Source organism: Carcharhinus amblyrhynchos, chromosome 6 (assembly GCF_965287045.1).
Source record: "Carcharhinus amblyrhynchos chromosome 6, sCarAmb.v2.hapA, whole genome shotgun sequence".
In the NCBI taxonomy this organism is placed as follows: Eukaryota; Metazoa; Chordata; class Chondrichthyes; order Carcharhiniformes; family Carcharhinidae; genus Carcharhinus; species Carcharhinus amblyrhynchos.
In genome coordinates, this window is record NC_137329.1 from 37431517 (window position 1) to 37453589 (window position 22073).

Consider the following 22073-nt stretch of genomic DNA (forward strand, 5'->3'; position numbering starts at 1 on the left):
AACAAATGTTGTAATGTTAAACATGGTGCCAATGTTTTCAGTTAGCGCAGAATAAAACAGAACACTCCATTGTACGGTGGGGTATAATTCTACTGTCACACAGATGGAGGGAAACTCTAATAGCTGTAACGAAGGCAACATCAAAATCTATTCTGTTTTGAGGAGTTACTAGTTTAGATAAAAAAAACTGGTGTGCACTATCACAATTTATCAGAATTATTTCACACTTGGATTGCATTAAATTAATCCAGATACAAAAGCAACTGGATACACACTCAAACTGGAACAAAAGCAAACCAAATCTTTAAACAGGCAGTGAATGACCACAAAGAACATTAGAGGTGAACAAACTCATTCACAATAATGAGAAGATCTTAAAAATGCAGCACATTCTGCATTGAGATAGTAGTATTACTCAGCAGTAATTCAAACAACGCTGAAGAATGAAATGCTCCATCTTTAAACTTAATCCTCCATCAATACTCATTAGATGGATACACATTATGAAGTAGCCATGTTCAGTTTCCTCACAGAAATTCAGAATAAGAAAGTAATTCTGCATCCTAATCTGGAGGTTTCAAAGATAATTATTTGGCAGGTAATTATATTTTAAGATACAGTACTGAGAAGTGAGGGGGTAGTGGGGAGGGGGATGGTGAGTGCAGATATAATGAGGGAGTAAATTGTGGGAGGTGTTTGTTTCTTTTTAGTCTCACTTGTAGTGTTTGTGTTTCTCCTGCTTTACTTTTTGGCCCCCACCCCCACACCCTGGATGCCACCAACATACTCCAAAATGCCTGAGAGTTTCTTACAAATATACTCTTGTCTCCTTGTAACTTGAATTTTCTCCAATTAGATCTCAATCCATTTATCTCTTTCATGTTCACTAATGACCATTGCCAAATTCTCTGGGGCCTTTTGCTGGTCTCTGCCGTCAGCATTCTCATTCCCCACTCAATTTGTCAGTAGCCCTAACGATTCCTCCTGTAATATTTTGTATTTCCCAAATTTTTATACATACCTCCAGTCACCAACACATAACCCAAACTGACTAGAACCAAAGAAGGTCTAAGAGATGTGAGTGGAGGCCTAAAGGTCCAAATTTGCAGCTGACACTAAAAATAGGAGACATGTACAAATCCAAAAACATACAGCTCAACAAAACTGAGGCACTACAATGCTGTAGCAGATATTCCACATAACTTCCAAAATGATGTACCTATTTTTAATCACATAACAGCTGTTACAATACTGTAGTCTTAGTAAATTTGTAAGAACATAAGAAATAGGAGCTGCAGCAGAACATTAAGCTTACACCGCCATTCATTATGATCATGACTGATCTTCTGTCTCAACTCCACTTTCCCACCCATTCCCCAAAAGACCTCTATCTCAGCCATAAATATATTCAACAATGGAAGATGAACAAGCCTGAGGTAGGCAATTCCAAATAGTCACAATCCTCTATGTGAAAGGAATTCGCCTCATCATGGTCCTAAATGATCCAACCCTTAGCTTGAGACTGCGGATCCATGTCCTAGCTTCCCCAGTCAGGGGAACAACATCTCGATGTCTATCCTGTCAAACCCCTTTCGAATTTGTATGCTTTAATGAGGTTACCTTTCATTCTTCTAAGCTTCAAAGAGTACAGGCCCAATTTACTTAGCCAGTCAAAATAGGACAAGCTTTTCATCCATAGAACCAGTGGCACAGTAATTAGCACTGCTACCTCACAGCGCCAGGAACCCAAGTTTGATTTTAGGCTTGGGAAATTATGTGGAGTTTGCACATTCTCCCTGTATCTGCATGGGTTGCCTCCGGGTGCTCCAGATTCCTCTGACAGTCCAAAGATATGCAGATTAGGGGGATTGGCCATTCTAAATTGTCCCTTTCAAAGGTGTGCAGGTTAGAGGGGATAGGAAGGGTGGGTAAGACTCTCTGTCAAAGAGTCAGTGCAAACTCAATGGCCCCAATGGCCTCTTTTGCACTGTATGGATTCTATGAATTAATTTAGTGAACTTTTACTATACTACCTCCAATGCAAGTATAACCTTCCTTAGATATAGAACCAAAATGGCACACTAACCCAGATGTGTTCTCACCGTAGCCCTGAACAACTGTAGCAAGGCTTCCTTATTCTTGTACTTCCATCCCCTTGTAATAAAGGGCAGCATACCATTTACCTTCCTAATTGTTTGCTGTACCTGCGTGCTAACTTTGCGTTCCTTGCAACAGCAAAGTCTCTCTGAACGTCAACATTCAGAAGTTTCATCTTCTCTAATACTACTTTTCTATGCTTACTACTAAAATAAATAACCTCACATTTCCCCTTGTTGACCGCTCGCTTAACCTGTCTACATCTTTTTACAACCTGTTTCATCCTTATAATTCTGGCCCTCATAAAAAGCTGCAGTAATTTACGTGTACACCCCACCACTATAACATTGCTACAGTATTCCTCAAAGCTTTACTATCATCAGCAGAAATGTCACAATACACACGCGATGTATTATAAGAATATGTTGTTCTCCTTTGGAACAAGAAATATTGAAATATTCAGTCTGCAAATTCAAACATGTTTGACAGCTTTCGCCATAGAGAAGGGCAGCGCAGTGAAAAACAATATTTCGGTTCTACATTATTTATAAACTGACGTTAAATAAAGAGTCTCTGAGACTTACTATCTGATTTCCATTTCAGGACAAAAACAGCAGTTCCCACGGGGAGTATAGTCGGTGATAAGTTCTCGGATATTTATTGTGCGAGTTTAGTTTTAAACAGTGTGTCATTGCTGTACAACTGACACTATCGACACGTTTCGCGTCCTCGGAACGGCTTTGAAATGTGTACCACCAACAGTTTTCACAGATATCATGGCAGGGCGCTCTGACCTAAGCGACCAAACCCATTTCATTACTACTCACCCCTTCCACCACGATAAATCCAGATCGGAGGGATGCAACATCGACAGAGTCACGGATTCCCTCCCTCATGAAATAAATGACAGCGGTCGGAGCCCCTGTCAGAGAACACACAGAAAAAAACAACCACCATCGCCGGTGGCTGCGAGGGGCACGAACGGACAACAACGCACACACTACACCATTACCGGCTCCTCCTCCTCAACATCACCGCCACGGCTCCCTTATTTATCAATCGGCAGCCACCCACCCCCCTCCGCTGACAGAGTAGACAGGCTCTTTTACCTTCTCGCTGACTTTGTGCTGCTCTTCGCTGCCTGTCACTGAGCCCGCGGCGGCTCCCTCTCTTCATGTCTTCCTGCCCTGACACCCCCAAGATGCTGCCGCTCGCTCGCGCTCCCCGGCTCTCTGCCGCTCGCTCTCTCGCTCGCGCGCCCTCCCCTGCTCGCGCCCCGGCGGCCCCTCGCGCGCCCTCCTGCTCACGCCCCGGCGGCGCCACGCTCAGCTCGCTCTCTGCCGCCTCGCGCGCCCTGTCACCGCAGTAGGCGCGCGCGCACTGCTGCGCTCGTGCTGTTCGGCAGCACCATCTGCTCTTTAATGTGTGAAGGAAGAGTCTGTCTCTCTGTGTGTGCCGGCGGCGAGGGGGGGGAGGGGCGGGGGGGCTCCGGCTCTCTATGTTTACTATGCATTCTTCATTTAAGCACTTCAGTGGTACTCGTTGTCTTGTCTATCCTTTCTTTACTTCTGCATTCGAAGCGTGAGTGCACACACACAGCCACAGAGGAAAGCACCTTGCAATGATCTTTATCTTGCATTGCATTGTCTATTGGGAGTATCACACTGTTGTGAGGTTTGATTCGACAAAATGTCGAAAAGACTGCACGAGTGGAAAGCTCGATTTCCTCATTCGTTTCACGATTGCAATGATGGCAAAGCAATGGCAGGCAAATAATGCATGGAAATAAATGAATGAATGCAATGATACAAATAAATTCCAACAGAATCATAAAATAAAGCGGAGAATACCGTGTCATATCCAACGTTTAGGAAGGGGAATTAGCTCAAATGGTAGAGCGCTCGCTTAGCATGCGAGAGGTAGCGGGATCGATGCCCGCATTCTCCACATCGTTTTCTTCCATTTCTTTGCATCAACTATTTACATTTTCCAAAGCTATAAGTAACGTCAAACCTAATTTCTGCATTTCAAACCCTGATTTATGTCTGGGTTTAAAACCAACAAAAATAAAATCATTAGATATTTATGATATCTGATGTATATATATGTAAAGGAATTAAGGTGATGGAGGTTGTAACTCAGCTTGATACAACAGTACAGACAGAAACTCTCATCACGTTTGAAAAAATAAAAATATAGCACTGCAGATGCTGAAAATCTGAAATAAAAACAGAAACAAAAACTTTCCGCATTAAAAAAAACTTGGATATGCATTTTAATTGTCACAACCTACACAGCTACAGACCAAGTGCTAGAAAATGCGATTTAGACCGGATACTTTTTTTTCAGTTGGCATGGGCATAATGGGTTGAATGGCCTCCTCCTGTGCTGCAATGTTTCTACATTTCTTATTTTATTTTTGAAAGTAACTTAGCCATTACAGTGCTTCCCAAACTATTTTCCAATATAACCCCATTTTAACACTTAAAAGCGAACATGGTTCCAGATGTCAGCAAAAAAACAATGAAGTAACAGTAAAGTAATATTCAGTATATAATTATCAACATTCACATATATAGGTCAACATATATATGTTGTATGGATATGAAAGTCTATGGTTTTAACATATTATGTAAGAAAGTTAACATTTTACACACTCATATATGTTCAGCCAAGCTGTTCATATTTCCCAGTGGCAGAAGACTCAGTGAAACTCCCCATTCCCACATACACAGAATTAGAGCCTCCCCCCACAACAGACATTGTAATAAGCCCTTATCCCCTCCCGCATACAGACAGCAATCACCCCATTGACACTATAATTAGCCCCTCTCCCGCAACAGCACTGTATTCAGCCCATCCACCCCCTCCCCACAACCACACACACCCCGCACCCCCCTCCCCTGCAACTACACACACAGTAGTAAGACCATTAGACATAGGAGCAGAATTGGGCCACTCGACCTATCAAGTCTGCTCTGCCATTCAATCATGGCTGATGTTTTCTCATCCGCATTCTCCTGCCTTTTCCCCATAACCCCTGATCCTCTTATTAATCAAGAATCTATCTATCTCTGTCTTACTCAATGATCCACAGCCTTTTGTGGCAGAGTTCCACAGATTCACCACTCTCTGGCTGGAGAAATTCCTCCTCAACTCTGTTTTATAGGATCGTCCCTTTAGCCTGAGGTTGTGCCCTCTGGTTCTAGTTTTTCCTACTAGTGGAAACATCCTCTCCACATCCACTCTATCCAGACCTCGCAGTTTCCTGTAAGTTTCTATAAGACTCCTCCTCATCCTTCTAAACTCCAAAGAGTACAGCCCCAGAGTCCTCAACCATTCCTCGTATGACAAGCTCTTCATTCCAGGGACCATTCTTGTGAACCTCCTCTGGATCCTTTCCAAGGCCAGCACATCCTTCCTTAGATATGGGGCCCAAAACTGCTCACAATACTCCAAATGGGGGCAGAACATTATACAACCTCAGAAGTACATCCCTGCTCTTGTATTCTAATCAATAATCAGCCCCTTTCCCCCATCAACACTATAGTTAGCCCTTCTCCCCCAACTGCATTGTATTCAGCCCATCTCACCCACCAACCACACACAGTAATCAGTCCCTTCCCCATAGACATTGTAACTAATCCATCTCCCCCCATCCCACAGACATTGTAATCAGCCCTTCTCCTCCCCCCATAATCAGCAACAGCTCGCTTCTCCACCACCACAACTACTCCACACACAGTAATCAGCTTTCCTCCCTCTGCTGCTCACACGCACTAATCAGCCTCTCTTCTACCACCAACCAATCGCCTCTTCTGGTCAAGTTGCCGGTGCCTGCAAAGCAGATTCACCAGCCCAGGCAGGGTGCACATTAGGTTTGAAGCTGCCACTCACCTTCCCGGTTTAGCTGCATTACCTCCCAGTTTCAAAAGTAGCTGAGTTACACTTGCCTGCCTCTGCCTGCAACAAGTTGGCACACAAATTGCTCAGCCCTCACTGCTAAAGATTTTTCTGAAGTTAAAGAATGCTTTGGGCTCAATGTCCACTGCTTGCTATTTGGTGGCAAACAGCCAGTGGATCAAGGGAAGGGCTGTCCTACCAGACTCTCTACAGTTGACGTTGTTCTCTTGGAAGAGGAGTCATACACACCTCGAGCACTATCTCTGTGACCTCTGTGAACTGAGTTTGGGAACTCCTGCATAAAGGAAACAGGCAATATTCATTGCCAATTCATATTTGTAGAATTGTTACAAATAAACATGGTACACTTTCTGGGGATTTAATTTGATCTGAATCTTCATGGTGAACATTTTAAAATAGAATTACAGAAATATACATGACATTTTATAGGAAATGTAAAAAAAATGATTTATTTTGACTGCAAAAATATTATTTCTCTCTTGAACAGATCAAGTAACAGGCATTTTAATTTAGGTACTTGCAGGAAGTGACAAGATAGCAGTGTATTTTGGTGCTCCAACATTCTGTAAGAGATAATACCTACTAGGGGTGAACTTTCCTGAAGTAAGCCTGATAGAGTTTCAGTGCAATGTGTCACTACCTGGTAGAGGAAGTATCTGCTTTCCTGTTGTCAAAATCCCTCTTTAGTTTAGCACTGTTTTCATGAAGAGATGTTTGGCAAAATGTGTTTAAATATGCATGATGTAGAATATAAATCAAGTCAGCAAACATTATTGTATCAGTTACAAACAACAAAAATAATATACATATTACCTCTCCTCCCAAACCAAAGCACGGTAATACATTTTCCCACAAAACAATTTTCCTTTAAAAATGCAATGCTTTAAAAAACATATAATTCCTATAAAAATGTACAATCCTGATGAAATGAGAGATGTTTTTATCCGAATTCTGTGTGGCCATATCTGCAATACAAGGAGGTTGGCATTGTCACTATTCCAAATTAGGCTGTTTGGTCTAATTTGACTAGGCCCTCAGGATATCTTTTATATGCCCAGGGAATCAGCATTGGAAGATGATTGGCTGCACATCAGGATAATGTGCCAATCAACTGCTCTGAAAAACATATTACTAACTCTAAATGGGTTGAGAGCAAAATGCATTTTAAGATGCGTTTAATCATGGTCCTGGAGAAGCTCCTTTCACTAATGTGCCTTAGAGGTCCTTTTGCAGGGAGCTGTGGAGGAGATGCATGATTATCATTCATGCAAGAGGTCAAGCAGTTCTTTAAGCAAAGTACCAAATTGTCTGTGGGAGAAGTGAACACCATCTTCTAGGTCTGGGAACAAATGAAGAAGAAGTTCGGTGGCATCAAAAGGAATCTCAAGTAACTGCGGCATACATTAATACTATCCCTTCATGCAAGGAGTAACCCCATTACCGGCAATCTTAGGGAATTCCAAAAACCAAAAATTGCTGGAAAAACTCTGAGTCATACAAATTCAAAACATTAACTTTCTTTCTCCACAAATACTGCTAGATCTGCTGAGTTTTCCCATTGTTTTCTGTTTTCTTAATTTCAGATTCTAGCATCCACAATATTTTGCTGCTATTATCCTGCGTAGCTAGAATGGAACATTATCCTTCTTAGGTTTAACACTTTAAGAATCATAGAAACCCTACAGTGCAGAAAGAGGCCAATTGGCCCATCGAGTCTGCACCAATCACAATCCCACCCAGGCCTTACCCACATATCCCTACATATTTACCCACTAATCCCTCTAACCTATTCATCTCAAGACACTAAGGGACAATTTTAGCACGGCCAATCAACCTAACTCGCACATCTTTGGACTGCTTCATATATTACTGATAAGGACCAATGCACAACCACATTAATAGGAGGTGCCCATCATTGAAAGCACTTGTCAATAACTACATTTTGCTTAATTCTGCATTCCAACAGCTGTGCCTCTCCCTGTGGGACTGCAGATCCCTGATCCCTGCTGAAAGAGCTCATGTCATTCTGATGGATACACACACAGAGATGATCATGCTCACCTCAGCTGAACTGTACAGCAGCACCATGCCTGAGCAACATAAATGTTACTGGAACACATTACTTGTCAAATAAAAATAGAAAAATACTCCAAACTCGAAATAGCAATAACACAAATAAGGGTGAACATTTGATTTTATTTCAAAAGATTAAACAAATTGACAGCTTAAGCCATATCATTGCAGAATAGCTTCTGAAAAGAAAGCAAATCTGAAAATAATACGAAAAGCTGGGATATATTTTTACCTGTACTTTTAAACTGGAACACTTAAGAATACCATGTAAGTATGATTGATTGACAGGATGGTTTCTTCTGCATCTGAGCTGCTAGCACATATAGGACCTCACCATTGAGCAGAATTTTTGTACTGGAGATAAACAAACAGAGAAGTCAAGAGTTGCTTGTGCATTAGTTCATGATTCAAATAAATAGAAATATGGATTATTTTGTTACAGTAATGTTTCTGATCAGGTGAAATAAACTGTGTTGCAGCGGGAGACGGAACTGTCAATCACAGAAGTGTTAGCTGTGATGGAAAAACCTGAGGCAAGTTGCAAACCACTTTAAGCAAATAACATACTTAATTTCAGAAGGTGAGGAACATTGAAATTGAAAGAAAAAGTATGTGCTAAAATTAATACAGAAAATCCTTGAAATGCACAGCAGGTCTGTCAATATCTATGAGGAAAAGAAATTAGATTAACTTTTCATATATGGACTTTTCTCAGAAATTCAAATAAATGGAAAGAAATTCTTTACTTAATGATATTTACAGAGGTTGAGAAAATGCCTTTAAAAATGAGGGCATAAAAGGGGACACATTGCATTTTGAAAAAATGTATTTTCCTAGGGTCATATTTCATGGTGTTTTGCAGTCCTTTCTTTACCCCATCTCCCAACCAATGTTCTTTACAGCCATGCAATTTGTACAACCCAAATCTATCACTGTGAGAAATTTAATTATAAGTGGTCCCACAAAAGAATAGTCGCCAGTATCAGAGAAAAAAAATCATGTTTAGTACAATCCCAGCATAGACATATTGCTATGAAGCAGCATCTTCATGTTTAAACATTTCATTTTAGTTGTCATTCTAATAGCTTGAGGAGACCAACATTTATAGCTGGAGAGGAAGCATTTTAACCTTGCAACAAATTAATGTGGCAGTAAATTGGATAGCTTGACATTTTAATTTCCATTATTCAGTTTACATTAGTCATGCTGTGTCTTGTGGGATGACCAATTGATACAGATAGTTGCAGGGGAAGGGACACAAGATCTGCAATTTACAGAAGCCTTTGTGCAAAAGAAAATGGTAGATTTACGTCTGGTTGAATCAATATAGGAAAGAACATTGTGTACTACTGGAAGAATAAAAACAGGTTGGAAACTGTCCTATTTTTTATTTGTATTATCATACCTACATTACCTACTTCTTAAATGTTACTAAAACACCCAATACTTGACTATTGGTTACTTGAATCTATTTTTTGATCAACAAATTCAGGAACCAATGCTTACTAAGATATCCACCACAATAAATATTGATGCCCAGACCTCGATTACACTGGATTACGGGTCCTGCTTTTCTTTAATATTTTCAAATGCATAATCTCTGGGATAATTGAATTACAATCTTAAAGCCAGATTAATGAGCAAGTTGCACTTGCAAGAATTCCACTATTTATTTTCCTCATAACTTTTGTTATTCATTTTGAAACTTCTACAAATATGCATACTAAAACAAAGCAAGAACAAAACTATTTGGTCATTTTTTTTGAAGATCATTAGATATGCTGGAAAATGCACACCCATCATAATTGTTGTTCCAAAAGGAATTCCTCCCTTCTATTCTGATCAAATAATACAAATTTATAATCAGAAACAGATTGGTAGCAAAGTCGAAAATGTTGGATTTTCAAGCTGTTTGTCCCCTTCATGTCCTAAGTGCAGAAGAGAATATAATGGTTAAATTATTTTTCAATGAAGTTTTAATAGCAAGAGTGCTGTTTTCAGTTTTCAGGCCAAGGAACCTTGCAGGAAATATGTCATCCATAAACATGCATTAAACTAACATTAAAAATTTCCAGTAAGAACTTTTTCAATGCTTAATGCATGTTTAAATGCATGTTAACTCCCATTCGCGATTTTAAGGAGAATGTTTCCATTGCAAAAGAAGGGGGAAAAACACATTGGGATAGATTTTGAAATCGTGCAATAGAATGGAACAATGAAATTAAAAATCAGGGGAGAGGTAAATGGGCTGTTGACTTACAATCATTTATTCCACACAATCACACAAAGTTAAAATGATCCCATTGCGTGCCCGCAACAACACTATGTGAATAGCATAGAATCGTAGAATGGTTACAGCACCGAAAGCCCATTCAGCCTGTTTTTTCTGTGCCAGCTCACTGGGCAACTCACCTAGTGCCATGCTCCTGCCATTTTCCCTTAACCCTGCAAATATTTCCTCTTATCTTAAACTGGTGACCTCTGGTTTTTGATTCTTTCTCAAAGAGGAACAGTTTTCTCTATCGAATATGTCCAGACCCCTCATGACCTTTGAGAACCCCTATCAAATCTCCTCTTAACACACCTTCGCCAATCTTTCTATATAGTTGAAGGTTCTCACCCCTGAAATGATTCTTGTGGTTCTTTCCTGCACCTTCTCCAATGTCTTCACATCCTTCTTAAAATGTGGCGTCTAGAACATGATAATAATGCTCCATTTGAGGCTGAACGAATGTTTCATACGTGTTTATAATAACTTCCTTGCTTTTGTACTCCATGCCCCTATTTATAAAACCCAGGATCTGACATTCTTAGAATCATAAAATCTTTATAATGCAAAAGGTGGCCATTCAGTCCATCAAGTCTGCACCAACTCTTAGAAAGAGCATCTTATCCAGGCCCACCCATCATCTATCCTAGTAACCACATGTGTTTGCCTTAGCAGTCCCCCAAACCTACACACCTTTGGACACTGAGTGCTGGGTGAACTTCAAACTGGGAGTGTTTCAGTTCCAACTTTTAAACCTGTTCTGAGGTGCCCCCATACACACTCTGCCTGCAAAAACATTAGTGATTCCGAATCGCGCTGCACAAGCCTGTGGGTGGGGCTTAACACACCTGAACTCCTGCAGCTGCAATCAGCGCCTACAACTGCACATACACAGAAAAAAAAGATAGAATGCTGCTCCCTTGCCACAACCCTTCCGGGCCAGATTATGCCTCTCCTGGCCCTCACAGACATTGCCCCACCCCCACAACATTACTGATTCCCTTTTCCCCTCAGCCTCCCTACCACTACACTGATTGAGGGCCCCTCCCCCCTACCGATCTCAGGCAGAGTGGCAGCAGATCCCCTTCCCCTCACTGATGTGAGGGAGAGTAAGAAGTCTGACAACACCAGGTTTATGTCCAACCGAGTTATTTGATAGTAAACTCACAAGCATTCGAGGTTAAACTCTTCGTCAGGTGAATGGAGAGTTCTGGCCTCAGACAGAGCATATAAAGCATTGACAGTTTACAGATTACTGATTAGAATGCAAATCTTTAAACCTAACCTGCTATTCAAGTCTTAAAGTGGCCGACAATGTGAGTGGAAGGAGCATGGGTCCATGTGACACTATCTGTAACCCCCGTGACTTGACTGGGTTTGCAAAACCTCACTTACTGTACTGTCTGGAGACAATACACATCTCTTTAACCTGTGACCAATGCTCCTTCCACTCACATTGTCGGCCACTTTAAGACTTGAACAGCAGGTTAGGTGTAAAGATTCGCATTCTAATCAGTAATCTCTAAACTGTCTGTGCTTTACATGCTCTGTCTGAGGCCAGAACTCTCCATTCACCTGACGAAGAGTTTAACCTCGAAAGCTTGTGAGTTTACTATCAAATAAATCGGTTGGACTTAAATCTGGTGTTGTCAGACTTCTTACTGTGTGTTTACCCCAGTCCAACGCCGGCGTCTCCACGTCAGGCAGAGTGGCAGCAGACCCCTCCTTCCCTTCCACTGATCTCAGGCAGATGGTAGCAGACCCTCCTTTCCCTCACTCCCACAGATCTCAAGCAGAGTGGCAGCGGTCCCACCTCTCCCCCCACCCCTGCCACCCACCCCACCGATCTCAAGCAGAGAGCTGTCAGATGCTAGGCACCTACCTCCTCACTAACTGAAGCCAGAATTGGACTTCCATGGAGCGTGTTTGTTTCGTGCCGATTCTGGATGGGTGAACGCAGTGGTAAAGGGGGACATGCCGGTAAAGATGGGCGTGCAGCACATTAAGTCAGTTTAAATGCGTGCAAATGCATTTAAATGGCTGTTGTGCCCATTTTGGGTGCAGTCTCAATCGCAGCCATTTTTGGGCCTTGGTAAAGGGGGCACCGACACAGATCACGCTCCTTACCTCATGCTTGACTTTACCAAGTTTTCGCATCTGAAAATGGGTACAACTTGATGTTAAAATCATGCCCTAAGGGTCACTTTACCAATCCACCTAACCTGCACATTTTGGACTATGGGAAGAAGCTGCAGCACCTGGAGGAAACCCACACAGACACAGCGACAATGTGCAAAGTCCACACAGTCACCCAAGGCTGGAATGAAACCTCGGTCCCAGGCACTGTGAGGCAGCTGTGCTAACCAGTATGCCACTGTGCCACCTTCTTTGTTAATTGTGCTTCATCTGCCCCTGCCATCTTCAATGCTTCCTACACATATACCCCCAGGGTCCCTTTGTTCCTACACTGTCCTGCACAAAACACCCTGGAAAATTCAATTAAGGAAGCAAACAATCAGGGAAAAGTTACACTCAAAAATGGAACTGACAGAATCACAAGTGGACCAATCAGCACCAAGTGGGGGAATGAACAGCTTGTGATTGAAGTAGCAACAAACAATGAGAAGGTGAGTGACCACAGTAAAAAGTCTGACAACACCAGGTTTTAGTCCAACCGATTTATTTGATAGTAAACGGTTGGACTAAAACCTGGTGTTGTCAGACTTTTTACTGTGTTTACTCCAGTCCAACGCCGGCATATCCACAAGGTGAGTGACGGCAGTGAGCAAGAGGCTGGGGAAGTGGGGGTGGGGGACGATGTCTGGAAAGTAGAATGTTGAAGCTGGGGTGGAGGTGAGTCTGCCAAGGTGGGGGTGGATTCATGGGGAAGTGGGGAGGAAGTGAGGCTGCAGAACTCATGGGGCAACAAAAAGTTGAAAACAGGGAGGGAGGCTGCAAAGAGAAGAGGGAAGCTGCAAAGAAGAGAAAGGATGTGAAGGAGAGAGAACAGTTTTAAACCTATCAACAAAAGAATAATCAACTACCCAGGAGCCAGGAACACTTAACGTTTATATGTTCAGGAGCTACTCTATAGAGGAAATTGCAGTGGATGCTGTTCTGATGAGCGCTGTGTTAACAGAATAATTTAATATTGAACAATCTTATTTCATAAGATTTGCATTTACATGTATTCACATTTCAGAGCGTTTCACATACTTTGAAATTGCTCAAATTTCATTGACTATGTTAGAGACAAACATGAAACCATTTTGCACACACTATGATCACAAACTGTAATAAATAAATTGCATTATTAGAGCGTTTTTAATGACCTTAGGACATCCCAAAATGCTTTACAATCAATTAAGTACGTTGGAACTGCAGTCTGTGTTGTAATGAAGAGACTGTAATGAGGTAAATGGCCAATTAATTTAGGGGATTCTCGGATTAGGAAGTACAATCTAAATAATAGAACCAGATCTTTCAGGGGTGAAATTAAGAAACACTTCTACACACAAAATGTGGTGCAAGTTTGGAACTTTTTTCCTTAAGCAACAATTAATGTTAGATCAATATAAATACTGGATTAATTGTTAAATTATATCTGGGATGGAAACCTGAAATGCAGAGAAAAGAGCAGTAATTGCCGTCCAGCTTTGTGCATGTGTGATGAAAATATATTAACTATGACCTCATTTTTCTGTGGAAGGCATGTTTAGAGGCTAGGTTTTTGTGTGAAGATGTGTGCGTCAGCTACTTTGAAAACTGTTGCATATGTTGCAAATTTATGTCTGTTGTCTTGTGCCAATTTAAGTACTACGGTTTCTCAGAAATTAATGCTTTCCTTGTGTGTTCTGGCGTTAAGTTTAGTGGAGGGGTGATGATTATTGAGGATATTTAATTCTTAGTTTTTCACATATTGAAACATTTTTAAACCATGTTAGAAGAGTAAATTGACTGAATTGTGATCTAACCAAACATATTTTCCCTTTAGTTTTTCCATCCTTCACAATACTCTCAACTCCTTTGATTTTCTTTCTGATTTGCAGTGTTGTACCTGTTTCTGTCTTTTCATTGCAGTCAGCCTTGTGGGCTACTTACTCACTCCATGACAGAATGAAGAAAATGTGAGAGAAAGTTCACAAGGGTTTATAATACCACCTGCTGGTAAAAGCAAGGATAGCACATTTTAGACCAGCATCTTACATTATGAGTGAACCAGGAATTTTGGGACAAAACTACTAAAAATCAATAAATATTATCAATAATGATTGTCATTGAAATGTAGTCACTTTGAATTCCAAAATGCAATGCAATCTTTTGTGATATAAAAACAGGAAATGCTGAGGGGGAAATCATATTTCTATGCTGTAAACCTCTATGACTCTATCAAATCTAGTAGCCCCTGCGAAGAGAGAAACAGAGTTAATGGACTGGATTTTAAAATCTCAGGGGTCGGAAGGTTGTGTGTGTGTGTGGTGGGTGGAACAGGGAGACGGTGCTTAATCTCATGAGGAGCCTCCCTCGTGCATTCGTCATGGTTATCAGGCCACAGTTCTGGCTGCTGCTTCTTCTGTGGGGGAGGTACTTTGCACCTCCACGGATCATGGTTAGGCAGCTTAGGCCTGAAAGGGCCCAGGAAGCTCTGGAGGTTGCCAATATGAACGTGATGACACCATGGAGGAGGCATGATATTGGATACAAATGCCCGTGACACTTTAATTGCTGACAGGTTCCAGGAAGAGTGAGGTTGAAGGAGGCATATGGCTACATCTAGCCCTCAATGTCATTTCTTTTAGTCCTCAATGCCATTTCCTCTTCGGGAATGTGCAACCAGTCACAACGAAAACAAATCCTGCATTCACACTTACACATTCTAGCCTCATGAATCACCAGGCCATGATCTATGCTTCAGTCCATGATGCCCTATGAATACACTCACTCTGGGAACTGAGAGTCCATTGAGGAACGGGAATGATGTGAGAGAAAATTTGAAACATACAGCATCAGATAATGATGCAAACATTGCAATCATTGCAATAAGGATGTGGCCAGGGATCTCCTTATCCTGTGCAGTACCACTGAAGAGAAACAAATACTACTAGTCAATGCAGATGAACCGCTCTCACTCAATGGTGTTCCTTGAGAGAGAAGGGTTAGAAATATTTACACAACTCATTTCAAATAATGATTTAAACATATCTCCCTGTCATCACACAATGGTATGGAGGTTAGTTTTTTGTTATTCTTTCATGGGATGTGGGCATCCCTGGCTGGGCCAGCATTTATTGCTCATCCCTGAGGGCATTTAAGGGTCTGCCACATTGACTCAAGTTTAAGTGAGGCTGACATCACATGAATGCTAATCTCACAATGGGACGCTATCAGTTTAAACCTCCACATAAAGAGAATTTCAATGCACAAAGTCACAATGCCTTCAATTGGCCAAGACATTCACATAACCATGAAATATATTTGCAAGTTATTTACAGTAGTTGAACATCTGTGGCCCAAAGTTTTCTTAACCCTACCATGACACCTGGGTGCAGTTCAGATCCACAGCAGAGTTGGAGGCAGCCTGCTGACTGCTACATCCCAGGTTCCAGATCACGTCTGAAGAGAAAGCACATGAAGAAGTGTCATAGCACTCACCTCCACTAGCGCAGAGATGCACATCTCAGTGGGGCACAGCTCTAGATTAGACTCGGAGTCACTTCCTGGAAAACACCTCACTGAAATGCTCCCACAGCAGTGAGAGGCAGAGGCAGACCAGGTCTCCAGCACTCAAAGGGCTGCTGGAGAACAGCCACATGCTCAGTCTGAGTCAGACTCAGAGTTCACTCTGGAAGTGATCGCAAACTCCTTGCTGGAAATACGACCAGCAGCAGAATATCAAGCAGAGATTTGGCAGTCACTCAGCAGACCTGACCAAAAGAGAGAGGAGTTTGTCTGCATTCTGTCCAAGGTCGTGGCTCTGGCCTGTGAGCATTTTGACTTGAAGTCACCATGGGGAGTTTGATCCAGCAGGTCTTGCCGGATTTGCACTTGGTCCTGCACTCCACAGCCACACAGCTTGGTAAGCAGCATTAAGCTGGAAGTGATGGGGAGCAAAAAAAAACTCAATCCATTGTACAATTGTAAGGACTGAAGCTCCTGCATTTCTGACTTCTGATTTCCCTTACCTGCTTCATCAGTCTCATTCGCCTGTCCCTGACCACTGACCAAGTACAAAGACCCTGTTCTAAAGAGGTGTGGCTGCCTCGTGGTACAAAGAATCCAAGTAACTTTTCCCCTCCCTGATGCGTCACTGTGCCTGTAATTCAATCTCCAGCTCATAAACTCTGAGCCAAATCTCCTTGAACTTCAAATATATAAGAACATAAGAACATAAGAACATAAGAACATAAGAACATAAGAAATAGGAGCAGGAGTAGGCCATCCAGCCCTTTGAGCCTGCCCCGCCATTCAATAAGATCATGGCTGATCTGTCGCTGCTCAGTTCCACTTTCCCGCCCTCTCCCCATAACCCTTAATCCCCTCTCCTATCAAAAACCCATCAACCCGCGTCTTAAAAATATTTAGCGAGGCAGCCTCCACCACTTCAACGGGCAGAAAATTCCAGAGATTCACCACCCTTTGAGTGAAGAAGTTCCTCCTCAACTCCGTTCTAAACCGCCCCCCTTTTATCTTGAGGCTGTGCCCCCTAATCCTATTGTCTTTTTTGAGTGGGAAGAGTCTTTCCACCTCTATCCTATCCATCCCATTCATCATCTTATACGTTTCAATGAGATCTCCTCTCATTCTTCTAAACTCTAACGAGTACAAGCCCAGTTTATTCAGCCTCTCCTCATAGCTCAACCCCCTCAACTCCGGTATCAGCCTAGTAAACCTCCTCTGCACTCCCTCCAAGGCCAAAATATCTTTGCGCAGGTGCGGCGCCCAAAACTGCACACAGTACTCCAGGTGCGGCCTCACCAATGCCCTATACAGCTGCAGCAAGACCTCCCTACTTTTATATTCAATCCCCCTCGCTATGAAGGCCAGCATCCCATTCGCCTTCCTGACCACCTGTTGCACCTGCAAGCTGGGTTTTTGCGACTCATGCACAAGGACCCCGAGGTCCCTCTGCACCGTCGCCTGCTGCAGTTTTTCGCCCCGTAAGTAATAGTCCTTCCTACCATTATTCCTACCAAAGTGGACCACCTCACACTTGCCAACATTAAATTCCATTTGCCATTTCCTGGCCCATTCGCCCAGCCTATCTAGATCCTTCTGCAGACTCTCCACACCCTCCGCACAATTTGCCGTTCCCCCAATCTTGGTGTCATCAGCAAATTTCGACACTCTACACTCGGATCCCTCCTCCAGATCATCTATATAAATGGTAAAAAGCTGAGGCCCCAGCACCGACCCCTGGGGCACTCCACTAGTCACCATCCGCCAATCCGAATAGCACCCGTTGACCCCCAGTCTCTGCCTCCTATTTGACAACCAATCCTCTATCCATGCTAACACCCTACCCCCAACTCCATGTCCCTCGACCTTCTGCAATAACCTCTTGTGAGGCACTTTGTCAAACGCCTTCTGAAAATCTAGAAAGACCACATCCACCGGCTCTCCTCTATCCACCGCCCTAGACACATCCTCATAGAACTCCAGTAAATTTGTCAGACACGACTTCCCTTTAATGAAACCATGCTGCGTCTGCTCTATCAAGCAATTCCCCTCAAGATGCCTCGCAATTTCCTCCTTAATGACAGATTCTAACATTTTACCTACCACAGATGTTAAACTAACCGGCCTATAATTCCCCGCCTTTTGCCTGGCACCCTTCTTAAACAACGGCGTAACATTAGCCATTTTCCAATCATCCGGCACTTCCCCGGAATCCAGCGACGTTTGGAAAATAACCACCAAGGCATCCACTATCACCTCCGCCATTTCTTTCAGAACCCTCGGATGCATTCCATCCGGTCCTGGGGACTTGTCCACAATCAGCCCCTCCAGTCTGTCGAGCACCGCCTTTCTAGTAACAGTAATGTCATTAAGACCCTCCAGTCCTCCCACCTTTCCATCGCTAACACCCGGCAAATTATTCACGTCCTCCTCCGTGAAGACAGAAACAAAAAGGTTATTCAATACCTTAGCCATATCCCCATCCCCTACCACTAGGTCCCCTTTCTCATCCTTTAAAGGACCAACATTCACCCTAGCCAGCCTCTTCTTTTTTATATATTTATAAAAACTCTTGCTATCCTTTTTTATATTAAGCGCTAGCCCAGCTTCATAGTTTCTCCTACCCTTCCTTATCAACTTCTTTGTCAATCTTTGTTGACATTTAAACCTCTCCCAATCCTCTTCTCGCCCACTACTCTTAGCTACTCTAAATTCCTCCGCTTTTAGTTTAACACTTTCCTTCACCTCCTTCGTTATCCACGGCTTATTACCTCTCCTCCTACTATCCTTTTTGACCATCGGAATAAATTTCCGTTGAGCACCAAGAAAGATCTCCTTAAAGATCCTCCACTGCTCCTCAACAGACCCTCCCTCCAACGCGCTCTCCCAGTCCACATTCGCCAATTCTTCTCTCATCCATGTTTGCCCAGGATCAAACTGGCATCCAGGAGTTCCCACATGCTGCAGCTGTGACACCTGTCCTGCCATCCTAATGTGTTCCAATTAAATATTTAATTATTTTATTAATTGTATATTTTATTTTTGTTTTTATGTATTTTATTAAACTTACCACCAGTTGCTCGACTATGTTGAACCTTAGGAATAGAATAAATCAGATACTCACCAAATAGCTAGCTTCTTCTCCTGAAGCAGAATTAGACAACTTACTGAAGGCTGATAAAGTTGATTTGATTTGATTTATTATTGTCACATGTATTAGCATACAATGAAAAATATATTTTCTTGCATGCTATACAGACAAAGCATACTGTCCTTAGAGAAGGAAGGGAGAGAATGCAGTACGTAGTCTTATAATCATGGTTAGAATGTAGAGAAAGATCAACTTAATACAAGGTGGGTCCATTCAAATTCTGATGGCAGCAGGGAAGAAGCTTTCTTGAGTCGGTTGGTATGTGTCCTCAGGCTTTTGTATCTTCTTCCTGACGGAAGAAGGTGGAAGAGAATATGTCCATGGTGTACGGAGTGCTTGATAATGCTGGCTGCTTTTCAGAGGCAGCGAGAAGTGTAGACAGAGTTAATGGATGTGAGGCTGGTTTGTGGGATAGTCTGGACTTTGTTCATGACTGTTTGTAGTTTTTTGTGGTCTTGAACAGAGTGGGAACTATACCAAACTGTGAAACAACCAGACAGAATTCTTTCTATGGTGCAATCTTAAAAGTTGTTGAGAGTCATAGCAGAGATATCAAATATTCTTAGCCTCCTGAGAGCGTAGAGGTGCTAGTGTGCTTTCTTAACTATGGTGTTGGCATGGAGGGACCAGGACAGGTTGTTAGTGATCTGGACACCTAGAAACTTGAAGCTCTTGACCATTTCCACTTTGTCCTTGTTGATGTAGAAAGAGTCTCACAAGGTGACACCTGATGAAGGAACAGCACTCTGAAAGCTAGTGGCTTTTGCTACCAAATAAACCTGTTGGACTTTAACCTGGGGTTGTGAGATTTCTTATTTTATTTACCCCAGTCCAATGCCAGCATCTCCACATGAAGACTCCTGTTGATGTAGACACAGTTATGTCCTCCACTATGTTTCCTGATGTCAATGGCTACCTCCTTTGTTTTGTTGACATTGAGGGAAAGATTATTGTTGTTGTACCAGTTCACAAGATTCGCTATCTCTTTCGGTATTCCGTCTCATTATTGTTTGCGATCCAACCCACTACAGTGGTGTCATCAGCAAACTTGAAAATCAAGTTGGAGGGGAATTTGGTCACACAGTCATAGGCATATATGGAGTATAGGGGCTGAGAACACAGTCTTGTGGGACACTGATGTTGAGATCGTGGAGGAGCTGGTGTTGCCTACCTTCACTGATTGCGGTCTGTGGGTTAGGAAGTCTAGGATCCAGTCGCAGAAGAAGGCGCTGAGCCCCAGTCCACAGTTTGAAAGGTTTTGAGTTAGATGAATTAGAAAGCAAAAGAGCACCTCTTTTCCTTTCCTTCCCCAACTCCCTTAGTTATCCAACTCCCAGCACTCTATTCTAAGTTGAACTTCTTGCAATGAACCTCACCTAAAGCACCACATTCCCCCAATTCACCAAATTCCCATTTTTATCAAAATTCCCAATCTTTGATTCACACGATCTCTGTCTCACTACTTCTTAGTATTTAACGTACTTGAAGGCTGTTTGTGCTAAGTTATTTCTAGGTTGGAATCTGACTCTTACTGTAAAATTGAACTTGAAGAAACTTATTAGTTGAATTCTCACTTTGAACCAAATTCCCAATTAAATCCACTTGGTCTCTGTCTCACTCAGGCGAAGTCTTCCCTCACTGGCCATGCATCTCTGACAGAATGGAATGGAATGCAATGGAATTCACTTTTGAAAACATTATAAAACAAAGGAGACATTATAGGTATAAAGGGACTATCAAATCCTTTATATGTATGTATTATGTGTATAATTTTAATACTTTAATTAGATTGTCAACACACTTATTGATGGGACACTGTGCCTATTCATAAATCCACCTCTGGTTCTTGGGTGCCGATTTGTGTATCCAAGTACATTAACTCAATTGCTGAGTTCCCTTTGCAGACAGTTCCATAGAAACAGCAATTTCCATGGCCTTTTTCAGAGTAAGGCTACTCTCCATTAGCAAACATTTCCATACTGCTTTGCTGTGCAGACCATAAACAAATCTGTCCTCCACTGAATCATGGAGTCCCTCGCTTGTGACCAACCAAAATTAAAGTTACAAAACACTTCAAGTGACTTCGTCAGAAGCAATTGGGGGAAAAGTTGGCAAGAGGACAATAACCTCCAAATATCTCATCTGCCTAACTCTTCCAAGTATTTCCTGACCCATATATGACAGAATCTGCAGATCACACATTGGACTGATCAATCATCTCTGAACCCATTGAACTGGAATGGAGACACAACATTCCTGATTCTGAGAAACCTGCCCAAAAGAAAGACTCACATTGAAGAGAAGTTTCCAAAGAGCAGGTTATCTGACTGTATACAAGGCACTGGCCATAATTAAGAAGTGCCTTTGTGAATTATTTCCCTAGCTATCAAAAGAAACAAATATCCAAAAAGTGTTGCTGCAAAGACTTCTGCTGTATATATTAATTCTTGATCTGTACTTAAGAACATAACATTTGGAGCAGGAGTGGGCCATCTAGCCCCTCCAGCCTGCTCTGTCATTCAACAAGATCAGGTCCTGTGGATTAGTGCAATTACTGCATTGCAACAACATGCATTTGCCAGTCGTATGGCACAGAGACATGCTAAAGGTTATTAATGAAAGTGTTGTTAATATTTCCCTGCAGAACAATAACAATATATTTGATTTGAAAATTACTCAATTGGTTGTTTATTTAATGGGTTAATTTGGTTTGGGACATTGAGCAGCCCAATGAGGAAGATAAATATAAAACCCTGATTTTACTGTACTGGTATGGTATGCTGTGGTATAATCATAAACCAATATGATTAGATTTAAAATCAAATATAATGAGCAGCAAAATGTGTTGAGCTGCATGAAGTGATAAGTAGCGGAAATTAAAAG

The 22073-nt window shown here is 42.1% G+C and overlaps 1 protein-coding gene and 1 non-coding gene across 4 annotated transcripts in view; one reads left to right on the forward strand and one right to left on the reverse strand.

Moving 5' to 3' along the window:
* The window catches only part of LOC145343827 (uncharacterized), a 252433-nt gene extending 249115 nt beyond the window's left edge, over nucleotides 1-3318 (reverse strand). For all 3 annotated transcript variants that reach the window (XM_080190224.1, XM_080190222.1, XM_080190223.1), the window contains exon 1: nucleotides 3207-3318. The gene's annotated coding sequence lies outside the window, so the exon portion shown is untranslated. The remainder of the gene's footprint in view (nucleotides 1-3206) is intronic.
* Nucleotides 3319-3971: 653 nt separating this feature from the next.
* On the forward strand, nucleotides 3972-4044 carry trnaa-agc (transfer RNA alanine (anticodon AGC)). Its single transcript has one exon. It is a non-coding gene; the product is annotated as a tRNA-Ala (tRNA).
* The last annotated feature ends 18029 nt before the right edge of the window (nucleotides 4045-22073 follow it).